Source organism: Alosa alosa, chromosome 7 (assembly GCF_017589495.1).
Source record: "Alosa alosa isolate M-15738 ecotype Scorff River chromosome 7, AALO_Geno_1.1, whole genome shotgun sequence".
NCBI lineage: Eukaryota > Metazoa > Chordata > Actinopteri > Clupeiformes > Clupeidae > Alosa > Alosa alosa.
This window is the reverse complement of record NC_063195.1, coordinates 18,307,755-18,327,762: the sequence shown is the minus strand read 5'-3', so window position 1 is coordinate 18,327,762 and position 20,008 is coordinate 18,307,755. Positions and strand designations below refer to the sequence as shown.

At 39.8% G+C, this 20,008-nt stretch overlaps 1 long non-coding RNA gene across 1 annotated transcript in view; it reads left to right on the top strand.

Annotated features, from left to right (window-relative positions):
* The first annotated feature begins 4,055 nt into the window (after positions 1-4,055).
* The window catches only part of LOC125297042, a 29,795-nt gene continuing 13,842 nt past the window's right edge, over positions 4,056-20,008 (top strand). The window contains exon 1 of the long non-coding RNA XR_007193927.1: positions 4,056-4,465. This is a non-coding gene — a long non-coding RNA (uncharacterized LOC125297042). The remainder of the gene's footprint in view (positions 4,466-20,008) is intronic.

Sequence of the window (20,008 nt, the reverse complement as noted above, 5' to 3'; positions counted from 1 at the left end):
ATTTAATAGTGAATTAATAGATGTGCATAGGTAGACAGTTCAATGGATGTTGATAGTTTAATGGATGAAGTGAAGAAAAAGAAGTGAAAGAAAGTGGGTAAGAGAAAAGTGAGCTATCCAGTTCAATGGAGAGAGACACAGAGAAGAGGTTCCATTGAAGTTGCTGCAGTCGGTGAGAGGTGCAGTGCATTGCATTCTAAGTCGTTAATTGGCCTAGTTGAGCAGCTGTCAGTTGATACAGGTGCAAATCAGTTTGATTAGCCCATTGTGATGTCATAGTGCCAATGCAAAGTCTATGGGGATAAATAAGCTTGATTTATGTTAATATTTCAAAAAGTATAAAGTTTACAAAAATGAAAAGTACATTCCTCAAGTGTCCTTTTCAAGACCTACTGTACATTATAAAGTCTGAACAGAGTTTCTCAGTTAAACGGTTGAAGCTGAACTAGACGCAGACATTTGGTGGGAAGAAGAAGACTTTGGATAACAGAACAGTGCAATTTCATGCACTGTAATTATGCCATAAAAACAGACTCAATCAGTATAGTCCATGCGCTTGTGTGTGCATGTAGGTACTGCTTTCTTCTAAACTCAGCCTATTATGATATTAATACATTACATAATCAATGTTCCCATCAGCTGCAAGCACACTGACTTATCAAGAGATCCTCTGGAACTGTTCTGAGGTTCTAGAACCATTGTCCAGTTTTATGAGTTACTGATCATATCTCTCAGACTGTTTTAGTCTCTCGTTGTAAATCTCTCATTTGATTTAACATCATTTTACATTAATGCTGTTGTTTCCAATAAAGTGCTTTTGCAGTGTTAATTTAACTTAGCCTATTTTTTAAATTAACTTATTTTTAAACTGAATAAACACAAACACAGTAATCTGTTTCTCGTCTTGAAACTCATTTTCAAGAGAAGAAAAAGCCACAAATTCTTTAATCATGGCCTTTCACATGCTTCAATCACATCTTCCCTAATAAAATGACTTGCCATTTACACTGGATACAGTCTAAGTATACTGTTTCAAATAAACCAATATATAGAAACCTCAACACATATGAGGACATGTTAATGGTATAGGCCTACATTTTATTACAGGAATCTCACAATAGCAGAAACAGATATTATATGTATTCATTCATTCATTCATTCATTCAGTATTCACAGAATTATGCAATTAATCAACGATGTCCCAGGCCCACTGATTTAAAACAACACATTCAACAGTGCAGATAGTCCTGCTGGTCAGTAGGGTGAGCCATTCAACCATACTAGACTTTACATTATACTTGCGATGGCCACGTGATGGCGCTTAATACTTTTGTTGATCCAAGAGAAAAGACGCGGCAAAAAGCAGGTCGAAGCGAGCATTGGCACCGATCGGCAGCTCTGAAAAAATACATGCTTTGATGTACTTAACAGTCTTTAAAAGCACGTGATTTGCGGTTTTCTCAAACGTGAATTGAGAGTGTGATATAGCACTTGATGACAGTGAAGATCATTGAAAACAAAAAATGCTGACAGGATTTTAGGCTAATGTGGCAATCTTCACATAGCCAAGCAAGATTCGCTGCATTCTCTTTTTGCTACCATGTAGCCATCTTCGCCAATCGCCACAGTTTAGGCTACTGTTGAAATCTGGTGACTGGGGGGAGTAGAAGAGCGTAACCCTGATATTTTCCCAAACTATTTACAATTAACAATCAAACAAATAACTTTAAGGTTGCAAATTATAAATTATTATAGTGGATTAACATAAACCACAAATTAAGAAACGTTTCACTCATATTCAAGCAACACTACAATCGTGGGGCATTCTTTTTTTTCTATACTGTGTCAAGCGACCTCTTTGTATTCTCTTGTTTCCGATTAAATACACCACCAAGCGACAGGCATGTGTAGTGTAGGATAGTCTGACTGTAGCTACACATGCCGGTTTGTGTCACTGTGACTGTCCCCCCTCCCTCTCTCGCTCTCTGTCTCTCTCCCGCTCTTTCACAGTTTGTGCCTGTGCGCCTCTCACTCACACACTCCGCCTTGCCAGAGCATAGAAAGGGGGCGTGACCTATTTTCAACCACAGTCGAACTGTCTGTGCTTGTGAAGGTGTTGTTCTCCTTATTTGCTGTGGCTTTCTTTAGCGTTTTCTTTCTTAAGTGGTGCTATAAGGTTATTTTAAGGATCTCTTCTCATTGATTGTAGACTATCATTTGACTTAACTCCTTAGTGTCTCTGCAGCCTCGATCCTTTTTCACAAGGTCCCCAGTTCTGTGCAGCACTGGCTTGCTAAACTGGACTACAGATGGATGAATTGGAGAACAGAATCGGTGTTAGTGCAGTCCCGTTTTATTGCTTTAAAAAGGCTACAACACAACATGCTAGTTGTAGGTATAACATTCGCTATATGCTAACCAGCCAACTGAGGACAGTTACAGACCCATAGTACCCTATCTTCTCTCCTGTGAAGAGGTGTGAAGAATGAAGACAACATTTCCACCAGAGAAGCAAACAATTAGGCTAGCATACTCCAGAATGATGTATGCGTAAAGCTAACACATATGTGGGGAAATTAAAAAAGGTCTCACAATAACTGAGCGCCCTCTATAGGTCACTGATGGAACTGCAGGGGGAGAGTAGACATTTTAGTGGTTGAGGAAGGACACAGAAGCAAAAACAAAATGGCTGACTCAGAAGGGCAATAGAAAGGTCATTCTGATGATAAAAAAGAATAATTATTATTGTTTTATGAATGAGATGGTGAGGTTATTTATACATTTCTGAGTTAGAGAGTGTTAATGTAGACTGCATGGATTGTTCTGTTAGTGAGCTATGACCAAGGTGAGCACTAATTTTATGCTAGTTGCTTTACACTATTTTTTAGATAGCCTAGCCTAAGGTAGGTAAGAAATAGCCTATTCAGCTTACAGATTTAAAAATGTGTTTATTGATTGTACTGAGTAGGCTTTTGCTTTGCACAAATCTACCCTATGTTAGATCAGTAGAAAAAAACATCCCACTAATCCTGAAAAAAGAAAAAAAAAACCTGACACCACGAATTCACCAAAATGACAATGACAAAAGCTCTGTCTTAAAGACACCGATGAAGATAGCAGATTTTAAGAAATTATATGGCGCTTATTGAAACTTTCTAAACTTGTGAAAAGATAGGCTATCTCCCAATCTTTACTTTATAACTGAATGTAGAAAAACAATGGTGAATAATAAGGTTAAAAGGGATTGTTTCTCCAGCCAGAGAAGAGGCAGATTCACAACCACTTAACTCCTCCTCCTGAGCTTAAAAATTCCCCCTCCCCCTCGTGCTCTCTCTCTCTCCTGCCTTTGTGTGTGACTTGTTCAGATAAGTGCAGGACGAGTCCATTGACTGTTCCGTGGGTGACTGACTGAACTGCTCACAGTTTTGAACTAAGGGACCATTGATACCATCCTTACATTACACTACATTATAAAAGTAGCTTGCAATGCGATTTTTTTTTGCGTTACAATGTAAGATACCAAACATTTTTTGTTGAGATTTAGGAGGAGGATTAATTAAGAGAACTGTATACTTAATTGCTCTTGCCAGATAAGAGTTGGTAGGGCGCAGGAAGCAAACCTAGCATATGAACTAGCCTATCTCCATAAGAAAACAATATAAGGTTAAACTGCTAGTGGAGTTCGAATGGTAAGATATTCTGTATTCTCCACCACAGAGAAGTTATATGACAAAATTAGCCCACCTAACTCAAGGGGAAATATTCAGAAAGTCCAAAGTCAGCATCAGCGATCAATTAGCTCAGAGACCTTTCTCCCCTCCAATCCAGTCATTAATATCACTCTACCTCTTGGTTCCGGCAACTGCCATTTCAGTTTAGAAACGAATGAATTTATCAAAATATGTAGCCATATGAGACACCAGACTGAGATAGCCTGCCATAAGCTACAATTCTGAATCTGACACATTCACCATCAGCTGTCAACTGATATTGCAGAAACTGACATATGACACAATAGCTTTTTGGTCTATTACACACTGAGGACAGGTAAAAAAAATACTATATTTGACAAGCTCTTGGTGGATTTTGTGCTGCTGAAGAATTTGTAGTCCGCAGCAGCTAGTGGGAGGCGCCTATTCTCTTTCGTCCACCACGCTGTCCAGCGAAGCCCAACCCCCATTATGTCTCGCTGCTTTGTGTGGTTCTGATGGCAAGAAGAGGGAACGCGCGGGGTTGTAGTACAGCTAGAGAACCACCGCGAACCACTAGAGACAGTGTTGTTGTGGTTTCTTGTTTTCGTTATAACGTTACTTTTCTGTCACCCTCATCTGATATTGGACTAAGTTAACGTTGCTTCGGTAACATACTGCAACAAGCATCTCAGGTGTACTGGACAAAACCCGGTCAAGCTCTGGAGTATTAGAAGAACGAATGCTGATTTGAGTTGCCGCTGGAAAACTCGTCGGTAAGTGCTAGTACCATTTTGTGTTGCTAGATAGCTAGGATAGGTTAGCCACCATTAGTTCGTTAGTTGTCCTGTAACGTACCGTTACTCTAATATTTAACGTTACAAATTAGTCATCGGGACATTTATGATTACAGCTGCATACAACTGACAGAGTGTTTGCAGAGTTAAAGATGCTTAGCATGCAATGTTAAGAGCCTACATTAGTAATTGTCAAAATATTCTTTCTTTGACAAGTGTTCACAACTTTGTAAACTAGCTAACGTTAGCATTATGTCTTTACTTAGTCAATGTTATTTTTTATTCTGTAAATGTCGGGGATATATATAAAGATACAGTTGACGGATTGCGGCATTATTACTGACAAACGGTCGGATTTGTGGTGCCTATGGGAGGACGGTGTGTATACCTTAATGCCAACGATCTGTCTGCTAACATAAACTAGCTAGTCACACTATTTTGGATAGCTAGTGAGGAAAATTTGCGTAACTAGCTAACGTTAGTCCGTTGAAGTCAACATGGCGCCCCTTGACGTTTGACATTGTAAACTTTTGTGATTTTTCTGTAAATTTACCTAAAGTTGTGGAGCAAGAAAAATACTGTTTTGAGAAAGTAATATAATTAAAAAGTATCATGCAGTAGCGTACAATTGTTGGTAGTGTCTGCTTTGGATGATTCATGTTTTTGAACAGATATTTAAGATATGTAATTACTTTTGTTTAGAAAAAAAAGTGGAAAATATTATTGTATTTTTTGCAATTTTCCACAAAGATGCTACTGTGTATAGTTCCTATTTAAAAGTACCACCATGTAGGCCTATTTTTTTTTTACCTTAAAGGAGAAGTTCAGTATTTTTCAACTTGGGATCTATTTGTGTTTGGGACCTAAATGATGTCATTCAGTGCAGTTCTGAGACTGTAAAATGCATACGATATAGATGCTTGGAGCAATGTCGCTACATCAGAGTAAGACAGACCCTATGGAAAGGATTCCTGCAGACAAACCAAACTATCTTTTACTTTGTAAGTGAGAAAAAAAGTAGAAAATGAGCAGTGCATCACCCTTGCTCTACTATTGTTCGCCACCATCTTGTGAAGAATAGTTGATTATGAATGTGGCGCAAACTGCTGTCAGTGGAAACAAAATGAGGAGAGTTCAAACTAGTCAGTCTACATTGGCATTCTGGCTTTAGCGAAGCATCAGTAAATTGGCTATATGATACTGCAGTCTTTATGGGCTAATAATTTGATGTCATGACAGTATAGTCCTCCTTGGCTTGGGTTGTTCCAATCGATGTGGATTGCTGTTAATGGTCAGGAATTGCATTTTTAAGCACAACAACGTTGTCCTACTATGCATTCATAACGCTGATAGTTGGTCAAGAAGACACCTCATCCGCCCCCCTATGGAGATGGCTTATGAGATGAAGTAACGTTATTTCAGCTGAAGACTCCAATCTCAATCTGATATAAGAGAACAGCAGTAAAGCCACAAAGTTCTGTCTCTGGGCAAAAAAGGTGCAGGGTGCATGCTGGTGAGGGTGGGGTTGGTGGTCGCAAACGCTAACCTGATTGTTCTGGGGGGCTATGACTTGCAAAATGTTAAGAACCACGGGTTTATAAGCGGGACAATATTTTTGTGCTGATCCAGATCCCACAACTGCAAACTGCTAGCTGTCGAAAAGGACTACCGTTGTCCTACTATGCATTCATAACGCTGATAGTTGTTCCAATCGATGTGGATTGCTGTTTATGGTCAGGAATTGCAGTTTTAAGCACAACAACGTTGTCCTACATTCATAACGCTGATAGTTGGTCAAGAAGACACCTCATCCGCCCCCCCTATGGAGATGGCTTCTGAGATGAAGTAACGTTATTTCAGCTGAAGACTCCAATCTCAATCTGATATAAGAGAACAGCAGTAAAGCCACAAAGTTACGCTAACGCTAACCTGATTGTTCTGGGTAGAGATGCACCGATATGGAATTTTAGGGCCGATAATGATAACCGATATTTATTGGTTTGTTGTGGCCGATACCGATACGGTAACCGATAATATTACTCTTGAAAACATTTTGTGAAAAGTGATTTGGGGAAAGCATTTAATAAGCATAATTTTATTGCAGTAATTTTACCTACCACCAAATGATGGACCGAACTCATAATAGTCCTCAATAGTATGGCAGTCAACAACATAACAGTAGCCTAGCCCTACAGTATGTGTGGCTCCTTTAAGTGAACCTGACATCAGTGAATTGCGAGTGAGTGGCTAGAGAGTTTGAATCGTTTTCATTTAGGACTAAGCGGCTCATAAGCGGCTCAGCTTGGAATAAGCTACAGTATAGCGACCAAATCAGAGTTTGTGAGGGAAACTTAGGTTTAGTTTCAATTGCGGGTAACTGAATAAAGCTGCAACTCCTCAGACTGTATCTTATGTCCGTCTACTCTGTTGCGCACAACCTGCTGCAGCAGAAATGAAAGGAGTTAGCCCCGAAGGTTTTAATAACTTATTATGATGACCTGTCTGGGACTGAAGCAGGAATGGTTAGCATATTTCTAGGTAATAATACAAAACCCAAGCTAAAGTAATGCAAAATAATACTAAAACACAACTTAGAACTAGGCCTACTTATGTACTCGTCCCACTAACGAGTTTGTTTATTTGTTTCCCCGACCAGCGCGGTAAAGTGCAAACACACCAGCACAAGACTGCTCTAGATAGGGCTGAGCTCCGCTCTGTTAAGGTTAAATGGCGGATCATTCACGAGAGGATTTTGAGATGCACAGATTCCCAAATGAACGCATATCCACAGATTTTGTTAGAGTGGTGAAATACATTCACACCACTGACATATTGAGGAAAAAGTATAGCCAACCAAGCTCAAGTAGCTCAGTGTAGCCAGACGGACCTTACGTAGGCCTAAATTAGGACTTTAAAAAAATATCGGCGCAAATTATCGGCCAGAATTCTGTTATCGGACCGATAATAATATTTTAATTTTTTCACTTACCGGCTAATAATATATCGGCCGCCGATATATCGTGCATCCCTAGTTCTGGGGGGCTATGACTTGCAAAATGTTAAGAACCACGGGTTTATAAGCGGGACAATATTTTTTGTGCTGATCCAGATCCCACAACTGCAAACTGCTAGCTGTCGAAAAGGACTACCACTAAAAAAAAACACGTTGATGTAGCATATCTTAGATGTTCAACTTTTTGCTTGCAAAACGTAAGTGTGGTTGCTGATGCAAACATGAACTCACTGTAATTAGTAACCCCTGAGAAGAATGTTGTGTGTATCTCAGATTCACCCCTGTAGCTTCCTCTAAATGGTACAGGCCATAGATGTCAGTGTTTTTCCACTTCCTATGACTGCATCGGCTGCATGAGTGGAGGACTGTGCATGAGTGGGGGAGGGGTATAAATGTGCTTTGCGCAAATCAGTGCTCAACTGTGACTAATAATGTACATTTGTGACTAATAATGTACATTTTGGTTAGCATTTTAAATTGTGTGTGTGTGTGTGTGTGTGTGTGTGTGTGTGTGTGTGCATGCGTGCGCGTGCGTGTGCGTGTGTGCGGGCGCGCATCGGTCTGTCTGGTGTTTCCACCTATATTTATTATGACCGAAGTATCACTTGTAGTCAGTCTGACTACAATATATGAATCAGTATTCACACCTGAACTGTTTACACTCAGAATTAGCACTTCTGAAACAGGACAAAGTGACCTACATAATGGTGCAGTCCAAGGCCAGCAGCCCCTCCCCCGAACATGTTTTTCTCATTCTGCCGCCTCACCCTGGAATGCTTTGGGTTCCAAACACGTGTGCATTCCCTCGCTCCTATTTTGTTTTTTATCTGGACTTGCGATTAGTACTGTACTAGGACCAACTTAGTCTCCCTCATACAGCTGACTTCTATCCCTCCTGACAGAAAGAGCTTGCGGGGGGGAAAAAAGAAGCTAAATGTAGACCTTGCACAGTTGTCAGAAGGCCAAGTTAGTTGTGTCAGTTGATAGCATAACACTCTGGATGCTAACACCATGAAAAAGACTCACGACAGTCATTAAAAATAGAACGTAAACAAACATTAAAATATGGATAAACAACATTAGCAACATAAAAATGTGCCGAAGAAATGTCTGGCCAATAGGCCATGAAGCACGGAACATGGCTACTCTGCAGGCTTTTTTGAAGTTGTAATATATTGCGCCTAGTATTTTGGAATAGGCCTAGGCAACTGAAATCTGGTTATTTTTATATAGAAATGTAATCTAATAAGCAATATAGGTGTACAAGTGTGTACACTTACCTTTTTTGATCAAGAACCAAAAATGTGCGCTCAGAGACATTGACAAGGGAGGAAGGTACTGGAGTAGGAAAGCTCTGATGAGAACCTTTTTTTCAGCTGACCCGTGGTTAGATAGACAAAAATATTGACTATAAACAAGCGTTTTAAATCATGGCGATCAGGAAAAGTGTGTATGGTATAGCAGTTCAACACAAAAATAAGTGAAAAAAAAAAAAATGCTGTTGCCTGACCACCAGGCTAAGATCAAATATCAAACACCTGTCCTCACAACTGATGTTGGAATCAAAAGAAAACAATAGCCAGCCTAAAAGATTCAGCAAGGAGCCGCCAGTCATGTGCCATAGACCTTATGCACGCAGTACTGAAGATGGATGAATTGTGAATTAATGTTAGGCCTTGGGGGATGGTAAGACATAGACCGGTATCATTTCACTTCAGTCAATGTACAAGCTTTTCAAACCTGACTAAACCAGAATACCATTAGTAATCTACATGGCATCAGATGTCCACACTCCAGACACCTGCTAGTACAGACATATTATAAGTATAAATGTAAGTATACGTATAATATACTCTTTTGATCCCGTGATTCAGAAAGGCCAAAAGAACAATGCCCAGACAATTTTTTAGTCTGGGCACGTAGGCCTACATTGCAGTGAGTATCCAGCTAATGCTGTATGGCTTCCAGCTAACTGAATCCGGGCAGTATGGATACTGGGTGCGGACATTGTGATATTTTTTTGTGCTCAGTCAAGAAGGAATCTCAGATGGATTTCAGTTAATGCAGCAACCTCTGGTCACTTTCCTCCAAAGAGGGGAAAACACCTACAGTATAGTGGCCCCTCCTCCCAAGTTGGGGGAAGGTGGTTTATCTATATTAATATGGATGTTGATTTAGGTTGTTAACACGCGATGTTGAGGTTGTTAACACGCAATGAGAAGCAAGAGTATACAATGCATTGTTATACTGTCAAGTGGTTTACTAATAGCAAATATTTGTCACACCCTGAACACTTTTACAATGACCGATATGTCTCATTTACATGTTACAAATCTAAGTATGAAACTTGAAAGTTAGATGAGCAAATTAATAAAAAACAAAAAATGGCTTTTGAGCAACTGTGGTAATTTTTGGCAAACATAATTAGTCATAGCATGATTTCATAGGCTAAAATATAGATAACTTCACATTCTTTGTGATGTCATCAAGCCAACGTGTGTGGAGATTCATGAATCATCATGGTCTGGGCCTAGAATGTAGGCTACAGCAAACATCTAGATTGCTATACAGAAAATAAAGTTGGTAATTAGGAACCACAGGTATAGAACGTAGCACACTCTCTCTGGTCTGTGCCTTTAACTACAGAGTCAACAAGAGAAATCGAGCCAGCAACCCCCCACCTCCTTCCGCTCTCTGTCTAAAACAGGTTTGAACCAGCTCAGACTGGTTACAGCAATACAGCTTCCTGATTGGCTAGCAGCAGATTTAGAAATGACGGTTGTTGTTTTTTTTAATGGGAAAACAATACTATTATTTGATTATCTGTATATAAAGATAGATGCAAATATTGTTTCAGCAAATATACTTTCTTACACAGCATTCCTCACACAGAAATGTTATCTCAGCATCAGGGAAAGACCTGCAGTAGTGCCCTGATGCTGTTTCTGGCAGCATGTTGTCACCTTGAGTATGGTGGTCTGACATTATCAATCTGACTCTAATCATAAAATTACAGTGTAGGTTATTCAACTGGTTTCTGTATGCCTGTCCATTAAGATTGCATTGTAAGAATGTAGTATTTAACGTAATGCCTGTGGGCAGATAGCTGATGTGCAATGCTTTTTATACACCCTTATAGCGTGGTAACATCTTTTAGTTTTGACTTTGAAATATAGACCCTTTCAACAAGGTAAACAAAAACAATGCTTGAGCATTCTATTTGGGCCCCAATCTACTTCCTCTGCATTAAGATAACATATGGAATGTTAAAACGGAAGTCTTGTGGGGCCAACTATGATGCTGAGAATGGAACTCTCTTGAAAGGGTCTATAACCATTAAAAATGACTTAACCCTCAGTTAGCCTATAGCAGAAGTGAATCATGGTTAAACATTTTTTTTTTTAAATAGGTCTTGGCAGGAGCACCAGTTTGGGACACTAGCATCTTTGTGTTGTGATCTCAAGTCACTGGGTAAATAGTAAATATTTCAGGTTCAGGTTTGTTGTGGTTTTTTTCCCCTCCAAATTTTATTTATCTAGTTTGATTTCAGTAAATGTCATACTGTGTAACCTAATACAGTTACTCGGTGTAACACATAGGTTTGTCCTGCATCTTCATACAAGCATCTCGTTGCTGCTGCAAGAAGAAGATACTGTGTGACACATGATGTCCCTAAAAGCCCCGGTACCTTACCTTCAGACTACCAGCTGCATCATCAAGGTTGCATGCTGTGTATGGACTGACCTAGGAAAGAGAAGACCCTTCTCATTCCGCTTGTTCTTACTTTTGTGTGATTCGATAAGGCTGACAGACGCAGTAGTAGTTCCTGGGTACGGTCTCCTCTGCACTGCAGCTTGAATGTTACTCTCTTGCGGTAAGACGCGTTGGATAACAGCGTCTGCTAAATTAATACGTGGTAATGTGTCAGTCGGTCCGTTTCTCACAGAGGAGACCCCTTTTCCTTCCTCTTTTTCGGTCTGTGCCTCGCTGACCTTGTAAACGACCTTGCTAGCTCTTATGAGGACACACTGATTAGGACCCAACACAGTTTGGACGTAAACCATATCATGGGGATGCCACAATTGAATAGGGACGATGGGAAATAAGCGGCAGTTGCACATTGGCCAGGAATTCAAAGTTAAGGGCTGAATTGTAGCAGAGTGCAGACTTTGAACCAGGTCACTGGGGTTATTTTCAAAGTGTGGTCAAAGCTCACAATATGCTGCTGTTAAACCCCTCAGGCTAAACACTCTAAAATAAAATATTGTTGTATTTTTTAGTCTAATTTTAGTATAATATAAATAAATAATAATATAGAAGTTAGACACATTTATCATACATTAAATTACATATTTTAATTACATTTATAATGGAGAATTCTTACACTCAAGGTCCAGTCAACACAGCATTAAAAAATAATCTGCAGTGAAACATTGACATTTTTGTTACTCCAAAAATAAATAAATAAAAAATAAATCTGGCAGCCATTTTGAGCCTCGGCAGTGTAGCTGGGCCATAATGAGAACTGGGATATGGGCATGACTGCAGCTCACTCTCTGCAACAGCAAGCTGGGCCCCCTACAGGAGAAAGAAAAATGTTGTACTTGTGACATGAAAGGGGCAAAATCATGACATTTAAATACCAAAAATGTTATCTTAGTTTAGAATAAATTCTTTATTTGTCCCAGAGCACCCAACATGTCCATACCCATCCATCCATAACATCCATTTCCAAGTATGTTTTCTCTTCACTGTTAAAAGAATTGTAAAAGTACTTGTGGCTGTGTGTCTAAGGCTTAGGCCTAATTCTACATTATGCTTGACCGAGTGTTAGCTAGGGAGAGCATTGAGAACGAGAGAGATAGAGAGACAGTGCGCTCTGGAGATCGGAAGTTCTTGACAAGATAGCACAGTCTGATTAGAATGCAATCATTTTAATGTACTAAGATATATTTTGTTTTGTCGTCAAATTATCTATGAAGCTACGTCTAAGTTCGAGTATCAATGTTTTCCCCTTTCTTAACACTTGGCTAACTGTGTGCCATTGCATGGCTCCCTCTACTGTTGGACCCAGGCCACAGTCAGAGTGGTGTTCATGGTTGGTCAGTAATTTTCCACTCTGCCTTCTCATCTCTGTGCTCAACACTGGAGAAGGGGAGGGGGGTGGGGTGGGAGGAGCTCTAAGGGCTGTTTGTACTTTTTGTACTGTGAAGTGCGCTAGAGTGGCCCTCCGTTGTTGTGGTTTCATTGGTGTGTAGTTTTTACGTGTTTTCTTGTTGTTTTTGAGAGAAAGGCTTTAGAAAGAATTCTCAACAGAGTCCTGAGTATGCACAGAAACATGCTGAAAGAAAGGTCAAAACTCTCCCTTAGCGTTGGAACAGATGTCATTTTAAGAACACTTTAATAATATATCTTGTCATCATTACTATTAGCGCTAAAAAACAGCTACAACAGAAACAACAGCAAGAAAAAAAATCTCTGTGCCCCTGGACTAGTACATGGTACAGTCCAAGCACTCTGTCTCATTCCAGCGACTCTCCCTCCCCCATCATTCCACCCACACATGGTATGCCCTTTTGATCTCTGAAAAAGCTATTCACTATTTCCCACCTCCGGCCACATGACGGATAATGTACTCGCAAACGGCAGTGACCAGTGGCTGAGAGTATCTCTTTCTCATATGTGACCATCTAGGTTAATTGCCTACATGCTGTACATGGCACATGCTGTGTGCATGACTGCTGAGTATACCTGAGTCATCCATGCAGTGTAGCCTTTCACATAGAATGTCAAGTCAAGTCATTTTAATTGCATAGCACATTAAAAAACAACAGAGTTGACCGAAAGTGCTTCACAATTTGTGAGATTAGACATGACAATAATAACATAGACCAAACATTTGAGCTACAAGGAGTTAATATTAGATGGTAGAATGGTAGAAAGAATTAATGCTAAATGGTACTCATTTTTATATTTACCTATATAATATATTTATTTATATGATATGTATGCTACTATTTCTACTATTTATTAGAGCTTTTATGCAGGACTGTTGTATTGATAAATCAATATGTTCTATGCATTGACATGATGATTAAGTGTGCCACCTGTGTACTAATTGTTTTAGTGGCTATAGTGTTTGAGCTCTCTTCTAAATACCCTCATCCTTTTATGCAGACCCTGTATAATTGATTAATTAAAGTTAGCCTCCATTACGATCGTACAAAACAAATCATAGCCTAGACCAATTAAGATAATCTCAAATCTTTGCCATAAGGATTCATACAACTCCTACAAGTAGAGAATCCTCAATAACTAATGCTATTTTGAAGACAAATAAACAGGGAAAATAATTATTCAAAGCAGATCTGATTTATTAATTCATCAATAGCAAAATATTGTCTTTTGACTCAGGCTGGTTGTAATTAATAGCCTATGCACTCCACCTGAACATGTTAGTGCTTCTGGACTTCCAGGATGAAAGACATGGGAAAACCTTACACCAACCCTGGCTTGAGTGCACATTTCAAATTTAAAATGCAGGGCTAGCCGACATGAGAATATTTCTGTTCAGGGAAGACCATATTAATAATTATGTTGCTAAATCTTTCACTGGCAACAGTGCAAAACAAGAATTAATTTAATACATTTGGATTTTACCTTAGTATAGTAAAAACCTTAAGGTCATACCTCAAGTAATGGAATTTATCTTTTTAAACTAACAAGTCACTCCATTCACACATTCCTCGTCACTATTTTGTTTATGGTAATGCTTAAGAGCATTGCTACTCCCACAACCTGAAAAATTGCAAAATAGAAATGGCATTTTCCCCACAGATGTTACATTATTCGCCAGTCACAGCCTCGTTGCTTCTTTAAGAATATTCACTGTTTCCACCAACAAAGGTAGGCATGGACCTACTGATACCAGTTGCTGAACAATCTAGCCGAAATTTAGAACAACGCAGTCATCAAAGTGCATTCAGGTGCATCCTGATTGTCTGTGAGTGTACAAACTTGTTCAATTTACTGATTGTATTCAGGTCCATTGTACCAAAGACTGTTTAGGGATGTTTAATTAAGCAAAAATAAGGTATTTGCTAATCATTTAATTGACAGCTGCTTAATGATAAATGACTATTAAAAAGAGAGACAAGTGCCTGTTTTGAATAAAGGAGTGATTGCTGATAATAATACCTGAAAGGCCTGCGTATGAAGGACTGGATGCATTCATCTGAATGTATGTCTACATGGTCTATGTCTACATAGTGCATACACTGTAGTGTGGTGATTATGCTTAATTTTATGCACCCCTTTCTGTGGCTCCCATTTTGCTACTGGCCACTGCAATACTTCTGTCTGCCAGATGAGAGATGGTGGCCATTTTGTGTGTCTGTAGGAAACACTAGGAGGGACGCACTTGCATAAGGAAGGGTGATTTTGCAACTGCAGAACAAAAATAGTACAGAAAGAACTGCAAAATGGAGTTTTTGAATCGATGGGTAACCGTGAGACCACAAAGGAATTAGGGGTTATTACCACTTTCTGCGTTTGGAACCCATGTCCCCTGTGTTTACAGATGTATCTTGCCGTATAACCCTAGCACTGGTACTATTTTAAGGAACCACACATTTGACCACCATCTTAGAGTGCAATATATATATACTGTATATGCAGCGTGTTATGGAATGTTATGTTGGTATCGTGACAACACTAGCATGTTTCCACTGGGCGTAGATTCCTTTGCTCATAAAATGATGGAAACAAGTCCTGATTTGCGTCCACATTAAAACTATTTTCAGAATTGTTCAGTGGAGTATACTTTGTTCAAAAACTGTAAGTGTGAGAAACAGACCAAAGTGCTCTTATACATGTTAGTTACATCGTAGTAAAACAAATCACATGCTTCTTACTTGAACATACAATCTTTTCCAAAAATCCTCATGCATAGAAATACAACAATACATGGATACTTCTCGGACATAGCATGTGATCCTCACGCTCAAGTCATGTGAGCTACTCCAAGGAAGTAAAATAATGGGTCAATACAATATAGGCTTACATCCTTCAGCATTTTCTTGTCATAGTATGCTCCCTCACAGGATATTACTGCCTCAGGCAGAATACCCCTAGCTTCTAACTTGTGACCTTTATTAGAAAGTCGTGACATAGACAGAGCAAATGACAGACCTAGCAAAGTTGATGCATAGAATTGAATATAGAAAAGCATACACATAATATATAAAAATGTAATTCATGTAGATCAGTATTCACTTCTAATACATATAAAATGGTTAGAAATCACTTATATTGCCTACAATTTTGTTAGTGATCTAATTTTTTTTCACCACATAATCATCTCAATTGTCAGAGGCTACTTCCTTTACTCTAGTGAGTTGGCAAAAATATGAGCATTTTCTCTCTGCAGCTTGCCGTGTCTCTAGTTTGTGTATGTGCGATGGATGGCACTGTAGTGCTGCACCACACTTGGTGACAAATCCTACCCTTTCAAGAGAGTTCCATTATCAGCATCATAGTTGGCCCCACAAGACTTCCGTTTTAACATTCCATATGTTATCTTAATGCAGAGGAAGTAGATTGGGAACCAAATAGAACGTTCAAGCATTGTTTTTGTTTTTATTGTTGAAAGGGTCTATGGGCACACACAAAGAATGCACCCCTCTTTAAAGGAGAAGGCTGATTACGCGTTAGATATAAGAGAAAAATGACATATGAGGATGCATCCCTCGCAACTAACTCAGCACTCTGACAATTATAACATTATTACAATTAGTCCTAACTCAGCACTCTGACAATATCACATTATTACAATTAGCCCTAACTCAGCCCCCAGTCTGGTACTAGAGCTCAAATCAAAACACTTGGATGCTTTTTTACATCCTGCAAAACATACATGGGCAACTATAACATTGTCTTGACTATTTCATAGAATAACTACAACTACTCACATTGCACTCTTAACATTGGGCCATAGACTATTAGGATGACACAAAGAATTACAATGTGACTAGGCTATTTCATAATCACATGATGACTCGGCATTTTCAGGTTTAAATAAGAAAGGTCAAAGTGTGTACAAAAACGGTAGTGACCATCAGATTGATCGTAATGCCATAGCAACCACCTCTAGCCCTTCTCCGTGAGGACGCATGTGCAACACAGCATGTTCCAGCTGTATGTGTGTTGGAGTCATGGCAGTGCAATGCATGCAGGGATTGATCTTGGTATTGGGAGCCAGCACAGGGACTCAGACTCACAGTGGTAGTGTTACCAGCCAACAAGGGACTGCTGTGTGAACAGCCATTAGCCATTTTGAGTGGTACTCTGGGTGCTCTGCTGCTTGCTGAAGAGTAGATCGCTAATCCGAGACATTTTATCATTAGTTCTCCTTCTCAACTGTCAAATTGTATCGACTGGAGCAGCCTAGTTGGTACTGCGGGATGTATTGGGGCAGAGAGGATAGGGTGGGGTGCAAGTGTTATTGCTTGGGGTTAGCACAGACAGAAAGGCATTCCGCAGAGAGAAGGACTAGGCATTCCACAGAGAGAAGGACTAGGCATTCCACAGAGAGAAGGACTAGGCATTTTACAGAGAGGACTAGGCATTCCATAGAGGGAAGCAATAGAAGTAAACTGCAGGATGATGGGAGGGGAAAAATTGTGAACAGGGATAATGTTTTCACCTCCTCGAGCATGCCTCTGAATGGTCTAGCTAGCCCTCAATTGTAGACTGTTGTAGAGGCCCTCTAATACTCCTCTGCATTGCTATTAGGCCTACTGTTTTTCACGGTTTTGCATGTTAAAGTAAGTGTGGCGTACTTTGTTGCTTGTTAACTGATCTTGATTTGAAAGACGTGAACTAGTGTAGATTGCTTCCACTCTGAGTGTGTAACTGTTGTACTGAAGCACATGTAAGTAGTCAGACAGGGCACACGGTATCCTCATACAAGGTGAGAAGTAGACCAACTTTAAACGGAAAAGAGTTGGAAAGTGTTTGGAACTTAGGACTTATGTGTGAAGAAATCATTAGTTTGAAGGTTATGTTGTTTATTCGACAGGTTTTAGAGATCCATGACCTTGTATTTGCTAGTTTTGCTCCACTGCCATGCTCCCCCTGGTGTTCAGATGTAACATTCAATCCCCTGGAATGTTGCAACAATGGTATGTTCTAGGACTGGTAATTTTCCACTCTGCTTGCCTTGCATTACGTTGCTGAGACAGACTGTGCTGGATTGTGGGGGAGGGGACTTGTATTTGAACAATTGTGTGTGGTGACGGTTCTTTTGTTTTGTCTGTACAAATAAAAATGTTTGCGGGTTTGAGGTTACCTTGTTTGAGTGTATTTCTATATATTTGTTTTTGTCTGAATACTGCTGAAGACCATATTCCCTGCTGAGTTCTCTCTCTCTCACACACACACACACAGACATACACAGAACAAAGATAATGTGACAAGATAAACTTGTTCAGGGGTTTGTAAGGGGCTTCCCCCCTTGTATCTAGTCTATCAGCATGTAACACATCCTTGGTAACACAACTAAAAAGCCTCCCCCCTACAATATTGGTACAGTCTGGTAACAGCTTTCGCCACCCTCCCCCACTCCTGCTGCTGTCCCTAGCAGCAGAACAGTGCTTCTTGTTTGCTAAGCAGCACACTTTCACATGCTTTCTCAACGCAAGCCCTACTACACTGGAAGACTGCAGCCTCAGGTTAGGTCATATTTAGGAAATAAACTCTTTATGTACTCACTCTCAACATACAAATGAAAAGACTGCGGTTTTAAACGTCAAATTTTCTGAAGCGTAAATATACAGGCTAGCGTCCAGCAAACATTTTGATGATTAACTGTCCTTTTTTCCCTTAGTTAATTTTTTTGGGGGCGTGAGGGATGGGGAATGAAATTTGTCTTGAATTGTGCTATGGTTTAATGTTCATTTATCACATTGTATGATACTGATAAGCAAGTTTAAGTGTGTAGTAGCCTAATGACAGCTTAGTAGCCTAAGCTAAGTAACAGGCGCCTCAGCATGGCTAGCGCTCTGGTTAGCTATGCAGTGTGAACATGAGTTTGTGTTTAATGAGGCAGCATGCAGCTCCTTGTGACTTAGTGATGTGTCCATTTTTTTAGAAGTTTATTTTAACTACTATTAAATAGGACTGTGGTGACTTCAGTATAGCGTAAATACGGCATAATTTAAACGTGTCTGTTATGCAATCCAGGTTCTAAAGTTGTAGGCTACCTCACAGTTTTTCACACATTCTTCACATTTCATGTTGTACGTTAGAACTTACCATTGACTATCTTCTCTGCCGTATTTGCTCTGCTCAGGAAGTTAAGGTGCTTCTTTTGCATAGAATGGTGTCAGGTGGTGCTAATTAGGCGGTGCACAAATTGATTAGCTTTAATTAGAAAATGTATTTGGCAGTAGTAGCATTGCATTTCAATTAGTCCAGATCAATATGTGTTTAAACAAAAGGGTTATGAGGATTTTGGTCAGCAAGGCCTTGTTTGTGTTTGTCTGGGTTACTGTGTGGGATAAATCTCTGTCATAATCTGGCAGAAGAGATGTGAAAACAGAAGTTAGACCACAAGGGTTATCTTGTAGCCGTGGGATATTTCATTTAGGCCTAATCCAATCCTGCTCTGTGTTGGGGGTAATCATCTCTCAAATTGAATCGATCTAATCCCCAACACCTTACTACTGGCCCTTATTAAGAGATCAGCAAGCCGATGCCTCCTGGAAAAGCTACCTGCAGTGGTGGTACAAAACCTTTCCTGTCATGGCTGAAGGCCGGAACACTGTTTTTCTGTGTTTGTATCAATCGGAAACTGTTCTCGAAGGAATGGGAAACAGTGCCTGGACTACACTGGTTGGCTGGTTGATGTTTGTTAAACCTACTCTTGGATTGACTCAACGCTAAGGATTTATTGCAGTTCAAGCTTCACTGCAACAACATACAGTACTGATCCCAACAATTTACACACTTTTTTTTGTCCAGGCTTTTGTCTTTTTTTTTTTCCTCAGGCTTTTTTAACAGCCTGTTTTTAATGACTCTTTATTACATGGTGAGGGAATCAGCACCTGCTGCAGTGCTTTGCTAGGCTGTGCTGCAGACCAGGTGAGGAGTACCCTGCCTGTGCACACTGCAGACCCAGACTCAGAGATCCTTAACTCTTAAGCCGGTGTGATGGCAATGTTGGAAATGGAACGTTCTAAAGAAAATCTGGGTTCATTGAATTCGACATTGAATTTTAGAACCTTAAATTGTAGCAGGACAGAATCTTCTGTTAGAATGTGTAAACCTCCCATGCTGAAGGTTAGAGGCACAAAACTCTGGGAACAGATTTGATCCACTTCCGCCTCTAATCCAACATTCAAGTCAGTGCCTGCTGCCTGTCCTGTCAGCAACTTTCCCTCTTTTAGAGGTCTAGTGTGTGATGCACACTGCTGCTGCTATGCAGCTAGCATAGCATAGCAGTGTAGCTG